The sequence below is a fragment of the Bactrocera latifrons genome, unplaced genomic scaffold (genome assembly GCF_001853355.1).
Source record: "Bactrocera latifrons isolate USDA-ARS-PBARC rearing strain unplaced genomic scaffold, ASM185335v1 scaffold_48, whole genome shotgun sequence".
Lineage (NCBI taxonomy): Eukaryota > Metazoa > Arthropoda > Insecta > Diptera > Tephritidae > Bactrocera > Bactrocera latifrons.
The window spans coordinates 1,278,736-1,290,513 of record NW_017537134.1 but is presented as its reverse complement, the minus strand read 5'-3'; positions in this window follow the sequence as shown (position 1 = coordinate 1,290,513).

The following is an 11,778-nucleotide window of genomic DNA, read 5'->3' as shown; positions in this document are numbered from 1 at the left end:
CACGCCCATTTCCACACAGGCTGCTGGTTTTCACTCACTCCCTTCATGGCGAGATTTCAATATGTGGCCACAGTTAGCGTGCTGTGTATGAGCACATACTGTCCTAATCAAGTTGAGTGCTTCGCTCTGCACTTGATAATGTGAATAATGAGCTGAAAATTGCTCAAAAATTGCGTAAATCAAATGTAGAAGAAGACGCCGCCGAAATGTTACATTTCACCGACAAATGTTGTAAATGTGGCTTTCAAAATGTAAAAGTTTTAGTTTTAAACATTGTAAAGAAATGTTTGGTAATAAATGGTGAGTAAAATACAATGAGATTAGTGACGAAATTGTAAAGATGCTTAAAATATAAATAAGCAATGCGAAAATAGTATATTCTAATAAAAATAAAAACTCTGATATTTGGAGAAATATGTGTAATGTTTTCGTTCGATAAGGTATGTCATCCCATCCCAGCTCATATATGGATATTTATTTCTCTCCTTTGAAGAACTACTATCATATTTTCTTTAATCCGAACACCCACATGTGATTGTCAAAAAACAAATGCGTTCACAACGTGACACTATTGGTGTGGAGCTTTGGATTGGCGGCATAATTGGACCATACTTTTCTGAAAATGAGGCTGGTTAAGCACTGTTTGCTGCTGGTTGCCATATCGCGACATGTAGTTCTTTTTGCCTCGTCGGAAGGTGTATGACTGCGAAAGTTCCTACCACCTTCAGAGAATCTGGGTTCCTAAAGGAACACGTGTCTGAACACTCTAAAATCCTCACCCATTTTGACTTCATACCGGATCACTTGGATCATCTCTGGCGGTATATTTACTGCTCCGAGGTGCAACTTCCTTCAGTAAAACGACCATCCACTCAAATAGCGGGCGGCAGTACTAACCTTGAACTCATTAACAGTGTGTTCAGGGTTRGTCAAGCAGCGCCTAACCTCGTCATCTATAGCATCGAGTTTCTTTGCCTTAAGACTGGTTTCATTCATTTTATAAAAAAATTTAAAGTTTCAAGCAAAATCATAAAGCACTCTTCATATTTTTTTTTAATATCTCTACAATTTAGCCACACTTGATTTTCACAACAATTTTCTTTATTCAATTTTATCAACTGAGCTGTCAGTCTGTCTTTCACATGGCTCTGGTGACACTTTAATTTAGAGAAAAAAGGAAGCACACAGCAACTGGAAAAGCAAGTATATGTATGCGAGTGCACATAAATTAGTACAAAACACTACAAACTATGTAGTTAATGCTACTTTGGTCTCCTTTTGCCAAGCAGACTCTTTTCACTCGTTTTGTTGGTGTCATTTGCWGCATAACCTCTTTCACCCGCAAATAGCAGCACACTCGGTACACAAGTAATGTTGGTTAACAAAAGTATAGTTTTGTAAAAGCATATTTTTAGGCGTTGTAGCTTTAAAAATGAAACGAAGAAAAAAATTAAAATTCAACAAAAGTGCGCTTTAAAAATTATAAATGCACTCAGCCTATTCAATGGCTTGTTTTTCTTTTTTTTCATGTACAAAATAGTATATAAATGTACCATAYACACAYATACATACATACAAACCCCTATCGTATTCCTTGCTACTTATTTGCGAGCAATGCAAAAATATCGCCGTGAGCCAAAACATTCGTTTCACTACTTTGGCGTGTATTTTTTAATGCAACCTGYAATGACACTATTTTCTATTCGTTGCCGTTATTTAGTAGCATAACGTTGCCGTTMTTGCTGTTGTTGCAGGGCCACTATAATGTTACTGCTGTTGCTGCTGCTGCTGGCAATGGTAGGCCATTTTTTGCAATTGCTGCAACATGCAGCCCATSACGTCGCTACCAAATGGCAAGCAGCTAGCTAGACGATGGCGCAATAACAACAACAACAAACATCCACATAAAAATTGCTTCCAACTGCTTACGTAGGGGCAGCTTACGCTYAATGTATGTGTGTATTTATATGTTGGTTTAATGGGGAATGGTGGTGCCAAAGGCAGAAGACTTCCCACCATTGCACCAACACATTCTCCAACTGTGATGATTTCCGTTACCGCGCTCATTCGCAGGCGAGCTTTTATGCCATGGTGGCCTCATTAGTTGATGTGACGCGCAAGCATTGCAAAGATTATATTTTCTATTAATTTTCGTCCTTTCGAGCACTCGCTTGAACCGAAAAAAAAGTGCTAAATAGTATTGAAAAGTCACAAAAGTATGAAAATGGTGACAAAATACTCTTATGATTAGCATATACTTAAAAGCTATTGTTTGCGAACAGGTGGTAAGTGCTAAAGTGAAATTTAAGTCTAGGGAAGTGAGCATAAGAGCAGACCTCAAGTGAAAACACCGAGAGAACKTCGCCTAAGAGCTCCCAGCTTTGCTGCAGATCAAGGCCACCGAAATTTCACAAGCAAATTTCAGGATGACCAATTCCAAAACGATTATTTTTTAACTTCAAAATCTTCTAAGGATATCAATAAATAGGTGAAAGCAAGATGTGAGATTATACGGAATTGAAGGAACTTTTTATCTTGTTCATCACGATAAAATCTTCGACAAAAAACTCACCGATTTGCACAATATTTTTCTTCAACCAAAATATATTTAAACATGGACTAAGTTTATAAAGAAAGCGTCGAAGAGAAATTTCTCCTYAAACCAAAGCAAAGTGAGTGAACCTGAAGGTTTGCATGCCAGTCTATGCCACGAGTATTTCTAATTAAGAGTAAATCTATCAAAATATTGATGTAAAAGAAATGAAATGAATGGCTAAGCTTATTTGAACATAGTGTCGACTCTAAGCAAGGAATAAGAGCATATAAATATGCCCCCTTATTTCTCTTGTTCGGTCACTTCCCTTTCCCTAGCATAACCGCATGTCCTCAGATATTTAGGATCATCTCTATCATATCTCAGTACTAAATCGGTAAACTTTTACCGTTGAGAACCACACCATGGCTATTACGTCAACAATAGGATGACACCAAGACAAAGTTTATAAAAACTTTGGACTACAACTTTATCAAGATTGACCGCTCCATCTACCAACTACCTTCAGTTCTCGTAAGCAAGTCCCTTGCTGATTCCTGGATTTTCTGGTTCAGCCAGACTCCAAGATTCGRCTCTTTCAGGCAATTCTACATTCTTCCTAATTGTATTTACCGATTTTTAGCGCAGATGTGAGTAGTAGTGCAACCTCCTGAATTCCTATATCTGTCGCGAACGAAACCTCAGAATTACATTTCCACTATCATATTATGATTAATAGAAGTAATGAAATGGATTTTCTCTAAGCATATAGCTAACAAAAATTTAAAGTTCAGAAGTCTTCTAACATTTAAATGATCTAATTCAGACCCAATAGCTCATTCTACGAAAATTAGCTGATATGACAAGTCATAAATTTTCGATTATGAGGAAATGATGAACTTGCCAAATGGCGTTACTGCGCTTAAACATGGTTGATTAAAGACAACAACAATACTGTTTACTTTCATTTTTGTTATTTTAGCAATGTTTTGCCTTTTACATGCGAATTGTTTCTGAATGGTGAAATTATTAAATCGTGCGGAAATGCGAAGATAAGAAGGAAGCGCAAACAGAAAAACTGCAAACATTTGCACACTCKGGCTTTTCCAGTAGAGCGAAATATTTTTTAGATTAAGATAATGCCTATAGAAGAAATGAAGAAACTGCGAGGAGGACAAATAATTTCGCTTTCACTTTTGAAAAGGAGGAGAAGCGATGCGATTTAAGTCAATTTCTGTAAGGTAAAATTAAATTTTATATCAAATGCTGAAACTGCATAAAATTAAACATGAAACCAGGATATTGGTATATGTATACTGCAGGCATTCGGAAAAATTTTAAATAATTTGGCGAAATTTCTAGACAAAATTTTAGTATATGGTAGATATCGTTTTATATTTCRCTATCTGGYAACCCTAGTGTTGCAATCTGGCAACTCACAACTTTTATAGTAAAGTTTTTAATTTATACATATTCTGAAATTTTGACTTCATCTGAGGTGAGATTTTCATTTATCGAAAAAGAATTAAATTCAAGGAAGTTGTAAAAAAAAGTAAAAACTGTTCAAAAATGAGTGAAAATGATAAAGAAATCGCTATGTTTTAATATTTTGTTTTATATTTTTTTTAAGGGAAAAAAGCCATTCCAGCCACCAATTAAATTTGAGAAGTTTACGGAGACGATGCCGTATCAGTTTGTGTAGCACAATAATTTTCGCTCGCTCCCGTTCTGCAAATTTCGATGTGAAAGATGCACCTCGCTCTGGTCGACCTWTCGTTGAAAAAGTCGATGAAATTATGGAAAAAACTGACCAAGAAGATCACATAAGCAGCCATGACATCGCTAAGGAACTTAACTGAACGGTTTTGAACCATTTGAAAGGGGCTGRCTACAAAAAGAAGCTCGATATTTGGGTACCACATGAATTGTCTGTGAAAAACTTAATGGACCGAATTAACATTTACGATTCTTTGCTGTAACGAAGTGTAATCGAACATTTTCTGAAGCGAATAGTAATAGGAGACCAAAAGTGGATCAAATAACACAACAATGTGCGAAAAAGATYATGGTCAAAGCGTGGTGAAGCTCAACAAATGGTCGCAAAGCCAAGATTGATGCCTCGAATTGTTATGCTGAGTWTTTGGTGGGATTGAGTAGAAATCATTCATTATGAGCTGTTCCAGCCTGGTCAAACAATTGATTCCACATTTTACTGTCCACAACTGATGAGATTGAAAGAAGCAATCGAAAAAAACTACCTGAACTGATCAACAGAAAGGACGACGTTAAACCACACATATCTTTGATGACTCGGCAAAAACTGGGAGAGTTTGGTTGGGAAGTTCTGATGCATCCACCATATACCATTGACCGTGCACCATCGGACTATCATTTATTTCGGTCACTGCAGGACTGCCTTAATGGAGTATAGTTGGCTTCAAGAGAAACTTGTGACAATTATTTGTCGAAGTTTTTTGACGAGAAACCAAACAAGTTTTACACTGATGGAATAATGTCTCCAGTGGAAAAGTGTCGCAAAGTGGACGTCCAGAATGGTAAATATTTGGCTCATTATAAATATAAAAAAACATTACCATTGCCCTTATTTTACTGCATTCGACGTAAATTAACTCATCAAGACTGCATAGATGAACTAAATTAAATTTTTGACGATGAAGCTCCATCAAGGACCAGTGTTTATCGATATATGGTGAATTCTACTATTGATGCGAAAACTGATATTGCCAGATCGCCATGTGACCTACCGTGAGATTAAGATAATTATAGGTTTTTCGTCACCTGAAGAGGCGGTTGATGCATTCAGAATGCATGTTTTGGAGATACCTCAATCAAAGTGACAAGGGTGCTTCGACAATTGGTTCAAAAGCATGCAAGAATGTATAAATCTTAAAATCTTGTCTGTTTGTTGTCTAATCCCGAAATATAAAACAAAAAAACGTTTTTAATCAAACGAAAAAAAATTCTTAGCATCATTTCACATTCAATTACAAAAAGTTAGACAAATTAGAAAAGCTTTGAGTTAATAAAAATCTAAAAGTTTTTATTACTGTCTATAAGTTCCTTATGACTATTTCCAAATTAGTTTTTGAGCACAGCTGCGCACGTAACTGAAAGCATTTTTCTAATTTCAAAACACAAATATCTTCAAATGCATATCAAACGAGACCGTTTGCGTCTAAAACAGTAAATTACAACAAGTTATGTAAGCACAAATGAAATTTGAAACATTTTACGTCCATAATTTCATTTTATTTTATGTGAGTTTAATGCGAGTTGAAATTAAAAACAATAACAGGACTTAATCTAACTACATATGTACATATGTACAAGTACGAGTATGTAAGACAGCAGAGCAGTGGTGCCGACTACGCAATCGTTTAGACTTGATAGATAAGAGGGCGGCTGCATTTGAAGCCAGGGTGGTTTGCTGACAATTGCGGAACGACAGCGATTTGTACAATCAACACGCACGCACGCACATATACATATGTGCTTGAAAAAAAAATTTCCACGCTGACACTGTACAATATATGTACATGCGCATTATTTTTTCCAACAGGTCCTGCGTGAAACTCTGATATACAGGCGGCACATGCAAGCTCACATAAATATATCACACTTAAATACAGTGCTGCAAATAAATTGCAACGGTTTAACACATTTTAACTCACTCAACGGGACAGCACACTTGCCAACTTCATTTCMCCKCCACCAGCTCATTACCCCCGAATTCCTTTATGCCAGTTTATTCGGCTGAAGCGAAGTTCCAGTTGGTAGTAAAGTACTGTTGCCCGCTCCAGCCGCCAGGTCCCCAGCTTCCCGCACGTTAGCCCGTCAGCGAGTAATTTTCATTAAACAACAGCAACACCAACATGCCGACCAACTTAATGCGCATACAAGCCATCGAAGGAGTTAGCCTGCCACCCACTCGTACTTTATGTGAATTCTCATATAGTACATATGTTGCGTGTGGCAAATAAACAACATGTTTCCACATGTCTACATACTTACTTGGCGCATAAATACCGACTAACTTATGTATGCATTTTCGTTCGTTAAGCAGCGGTTGCAGTGGCTTACTCGCGCAATACTCATTTGCTCTTAATGAGTTGGCTGGCAGCTTTAGTGTCGATAATTTCTCTTTTTTTCGGAAATTTAATTTCGGCGTAAATTTGTTGCCTTTTTAATAAAGTCACAGCGTGAGATTGGAGTGGGGCAAATACGAGTACGCGATTCGCGATTGATGGAAATATTGCCCTCATGTTTTTTTTTTTTTTGGTTGGTTATTTTAAGACTATCAGATTTGGAAAGAAAGTGGAGGTCAAAGAAAACAGTAAGTTTGTTAAGTTGGCAAAAGTTGAAAAATTTAACCAAAACTGTTTAATAATCTTCATGCTAGTCCAGCATGCGATGTTAAAATTTAATATTGATCAATGAGCCCACCCACACCAACTCTAAGTTGAGCGGTTAAGAGTTAAAAAATGTTTCTTCCACTTGCTGTGCTAAGACTGCACGGCACTTCTTTTGATCGAAAGAAAAAAACGTTAAATCCTACTGCCCTGAATCTATGAGACCCTCCAGAAGAGCATTTTTTATAACATTAAGAGTCGTAAAAATATCTTTTTCTTGATTTTGATCAGTCAGTTCATATTGCAGCAATATCTACAGTGGTCCGATCTGAATGATTTCTACGGAATTTGTAGCGATATAGGGAGTAACAATCTATGCCAACTTTTTTGTCAAAAAAAAAAAGGTTCATCTCCTTCTTAGTAAAACAAGTACGGGTATAAACTTTTAGATGGATTTTTCAAAAACCGAGGGACTAGGTCCCATATACACAGGCAGACAGAGGGACGGACCACAGACATGACTAAATCGACTCAGCTGGTCACGCTAGCCATATATGTATCTAATTAATGGCGTCTCTGGCGCTTCCTTTTGTTACAAACATAGTGACAAACTTCAGGCTGCGTTCCGGGCTCAAAAAGATAGGACATCTAGAGGCCATCTGGATCTTAGATTTTGGTACTCCAACCTCAAATACTGCTCAACTGGAGTAACAATTGTGGACTTTGGATTCTTACAGAATGTGAATTATAAAATTTCGGAGTCTAGCTATAGGTTTTATCGCGTCAACAGAATGTCCAGGACTTAGCTAAAGTAAAAAAGTATCATTGACTGAAGACTTGGACAATTCTTAATAATTGCAAAACGAATTAGCATAATCCACGAGACATTAGCCAGTCACATACAGAGCACAAAAGATGAAATCAAAAGACACCGCCCAACTGCTTTCAACATCCTAAAGTACAGAAAAGACATGACTTTGTCTTGTTGACACTGAATTCAATGGCGCGACGAGCGAAAATTAAAATATCACACACAATTACCGCACTGGTAGTTATGAGCAACAACAACAACACTACAACGGATATGGTTGAGCTATAAAAGTGTGAATAGAAATAAATTCTATTGTCAATGCGACACTTTTGTTGCACGCGTGCTAAACTGACTTCCCTTAAATAGTTTACCGTTAACAATGGCAATGCGTGTGTGCTCATGGCTTTGCAACAAATTTTCGGCAATCAAGAAAAAGGCCAACTGTAACTATACAACCGATATGTGGCAAGTAAGGGGTGCAGTATGTCGTGTGATAATAAATGTTGCTTGCGGTTAAGGGTTAATAACTACAAAAGATGCGCCACAAAATGTGGCAAACAACATTGGAGCGCATACAAAAGAAAAAAAAAACAGTAAAAGGATAGTAAAAGTGGGAGTAATAAATAAAGTACAGCAAAAGGAGGATGTCACAAACAGTCTGTCCGAAGACACCGGCAATCCGAGTCAAGTAGAACAGTTGCGGAATTGTGAGGGAAGTTTACTATTGGGGGTGGCTTTAATATACCCATAGAAATGGCAATTGACACGGCATTAATATCTTTAAAGGTTTCTCCACTTGTCGGTACACACACTATTAAGCACTTGCTACTTTGCTTCCTTGAAACTCATTTGAGCTTTTCCTTGACTATTTTTCTTTTCTCTTTCAGCTGTCATTTATAAGCTTTTGAGCGCATTACGACTAAATATATGTATAAAAATGGTAATAGTGTAATGCTAATGAAAAACTTTGTCACCTCAGATAGTCTATTCTAGTATATACTCGTATAGTTCTATACACGCACATGCACCCGTACATATGTAGTGTCTGTGGCAAGTGCATGTTTATCTCGGTGCATGTTCTGGGGTTGCTGCGTCCTTGGAGTATGATTCAGCGCACATGTGTAGCCACTTATTAGCTTGTTTGCGATTATATGCTTGCTTTCGAAAATCTCTACTCACTACATACATATACTACAGGTATGTGTATGTATATGTGTGTGGTAAATGCATGTTTATGTCCTCTTGGCTGCTTGTAGCATATTTATGTGGCTTACGAGTCCAACGCAGACAGGCGTGAATTTGTCAACGCAGCAGCAAAAGCATCAGCACATGKGCAACAACAACAATGCAACATATGAACGTGTCCGTATGTGTGTTGTAAGTAAAATTTGACTAATACACTTCCTGTTCCCAGTGCAGCAATGCACTTACACAACAGTTTAAGGAAAATTTAATTCAATTAATGTACACTGAAACACACATATACATATGCTCCTATACAGTTTACGCCCATTTTGACAGACGGAAGTGGAATGGACTTTTAACCTCAAATTAATTAATTTTACGAAAATCAGCAATTTAATTCTTACGAACATATTTATGTAAGACATTTTATAGAAAATTTAAATGCAACGAAAGAAATTTAAGCTTGTAAAAAATATGGAATATCTAATTCGTACGTAACCAGGTATTTATTATTGAACCTCAGAATCAAAAACTGAACTTAGACGATTCACTTACGTAACATCCTTCTTTTTATGCTCCAACTCCGTCGATGCAACCTTTTTATGTTTCAGGAACATTTTACAGTAACTTTAAATATTCATCTCGCCCAACGTGAAAATTTAGTCTCGGCTCTATAAAGCCCTCTTGTATCATCCTATGTGGAAAATTAAATGTCTCGAGCGTATTTAATTAAAGATTTATACACTTTAGTTGTTTTAACAAAACATATTTGATTAATGGAGTATTTCGGGCGCGGCAGTAGTTCGGTTACGCCCATCTACGAACTCGTTTAAAACAGTTTACCAATTTCGTTAAGATATTGGACGGACAGACAGACAGACAGCCAACCGGATTTCAACACGTCTCGCCATCCTGATTATTTATAAATACTACATATAACCCGATACCTTACTCTATCAACGGATATTTAACAAAATAGTTGAAAATAATTTACAAAAAAGTTGCCACCTATTTAATAAAATGTATACAATTACATTTGTTCAAATTTTATTAAGCTCTATTTTATTCTATAGTTTTCTATAATACAGTTCAAAAGACTTAGTGTGATTGTGATCATTTATGCAGGTGCAATATTTGTAGAAGCTTTTCCGGAGTTTAATACGCTTAGTAAGCATTGCTGTTTTTCTGACTGCTTAAGTCACATTGCCGTCTATATATATATTATATAAACAGTGTTGTTTTATTCTTTCATGCTTTATCTCTCTGCCTCTCCCTATTGAAGTGTACTCGGTATTTTCCCGTAGCAAAGCTATCATTGCTTTTACAATTTCCAGTATGGTTTTACGTTTTTTTAACTTGAACTTTATAGTTTATTTTATTTGTGCCTTTCATAATATTTGTTTTTGTTATTCAATGTTCAATTGAAGGACACTATTGGCAATATCAATAAGCTCTTAACTCTGGATGAGCCAGATAACTAAGCCACGGTTATTATTAGCGAAAACGAGGCAACATGCCGAATAAAAGGAACTGTAAAGTGGGCGATCAACTATAGCACAGAATGCAAAACAAAAACATAACCGAAGTAAAATATTAAGTTATTAAGACACTTAAGGTGATTTTAGTGAAGAAACGGTTACAGTTCAAAGCGCATCCAATGTTTCAAGGAATCGACTAATGGAAAAAGAATGAAGTTTGGAGTACCCTCCAGGATACTCGTTATAGTTACTGAATTTGATATTTGGGTTTAAAATTTAAGATATATGTATTTAGTTATATGATGTCATATCTCAAATAACGCTTTCTATCGAGAATCGGACTATACAAAAATTTGCTGCACAGATTTAGAATGTGATACGGAACAATCAGTCAGTGAGAAGTAGTCTTTACATTCAGCTCAAATTATCCCAAAAGTGTAAACTATAGAAATTTAGGATAAAAATGCATATTAGTTTCATTCCAATGAGTATGGCTACTTACAGGCATTTTTAGCACAAATTCTAGCAGCAAAAATCAAAATTTCTGTATTTCTGTACTAAATAATTCCGAAGCTGTTATGATTTTATGAAGCAATATATGGATTTAGACAAGTGTTGTTGTGTCGATAGCTTACTTGCATACCGACATATACACGCATACCAATAAAGGCTTATTTGGGCGCCTATGCATATGCTATGATATTTTTCGGGGGCATTGGTTGCCTATTGAATTGCGGCCGGCATCAGTGGTTTTCGCTCGATTGCTCATATATTGGAATACATACAAACATATTTTACGCATTTTCCGTTTTGGCTTTTTGCACGCACATGCTTGTATATGATGCTTTATTCTGACTTTTTTGCCGCTTTGCCTTTCATATTTCTATTTCGTTTCACACACTTTTCAACCCACTTTATTGTTGTCGTTCTGCCGTTTTATAGGCATTTTGGTGCTTCGCTAAAGCTCGCCTATCATTAAGCTTCCACCATCCATCCTTTGTTTCAGCGCTTTGGCCGCAAAAAGCGGCATTGTCAAAAGCATTCGCTGATGAATTTTGCATTGTAACAAGATTAATGATATCGCCGAATGTTCACTGTGTCGTTAGTGCCATCAAGCTGTGGTATTCAACAAATTGTGCTGGACATTTGATTGGCCCATTGTGTGCTTTGAAGTGTAAGCGTTTGTGATGATTGCTCATACTCGGTTTCGCTGGCATATCCACACAAGTCAACAGTGATAGGAGCATATGGCTGTAAATCGGCGATATGAATAAGCATATGAGTGAGAAAAAAAGAGTGTGGCCCAGAATAGGATCCCAGCTTCAAATCGAAGCAGTAATAACGTAATTCAGCATAAGATTCTTGGTGACTTACAGCATATAAATTCCGTAAAGATCCTTT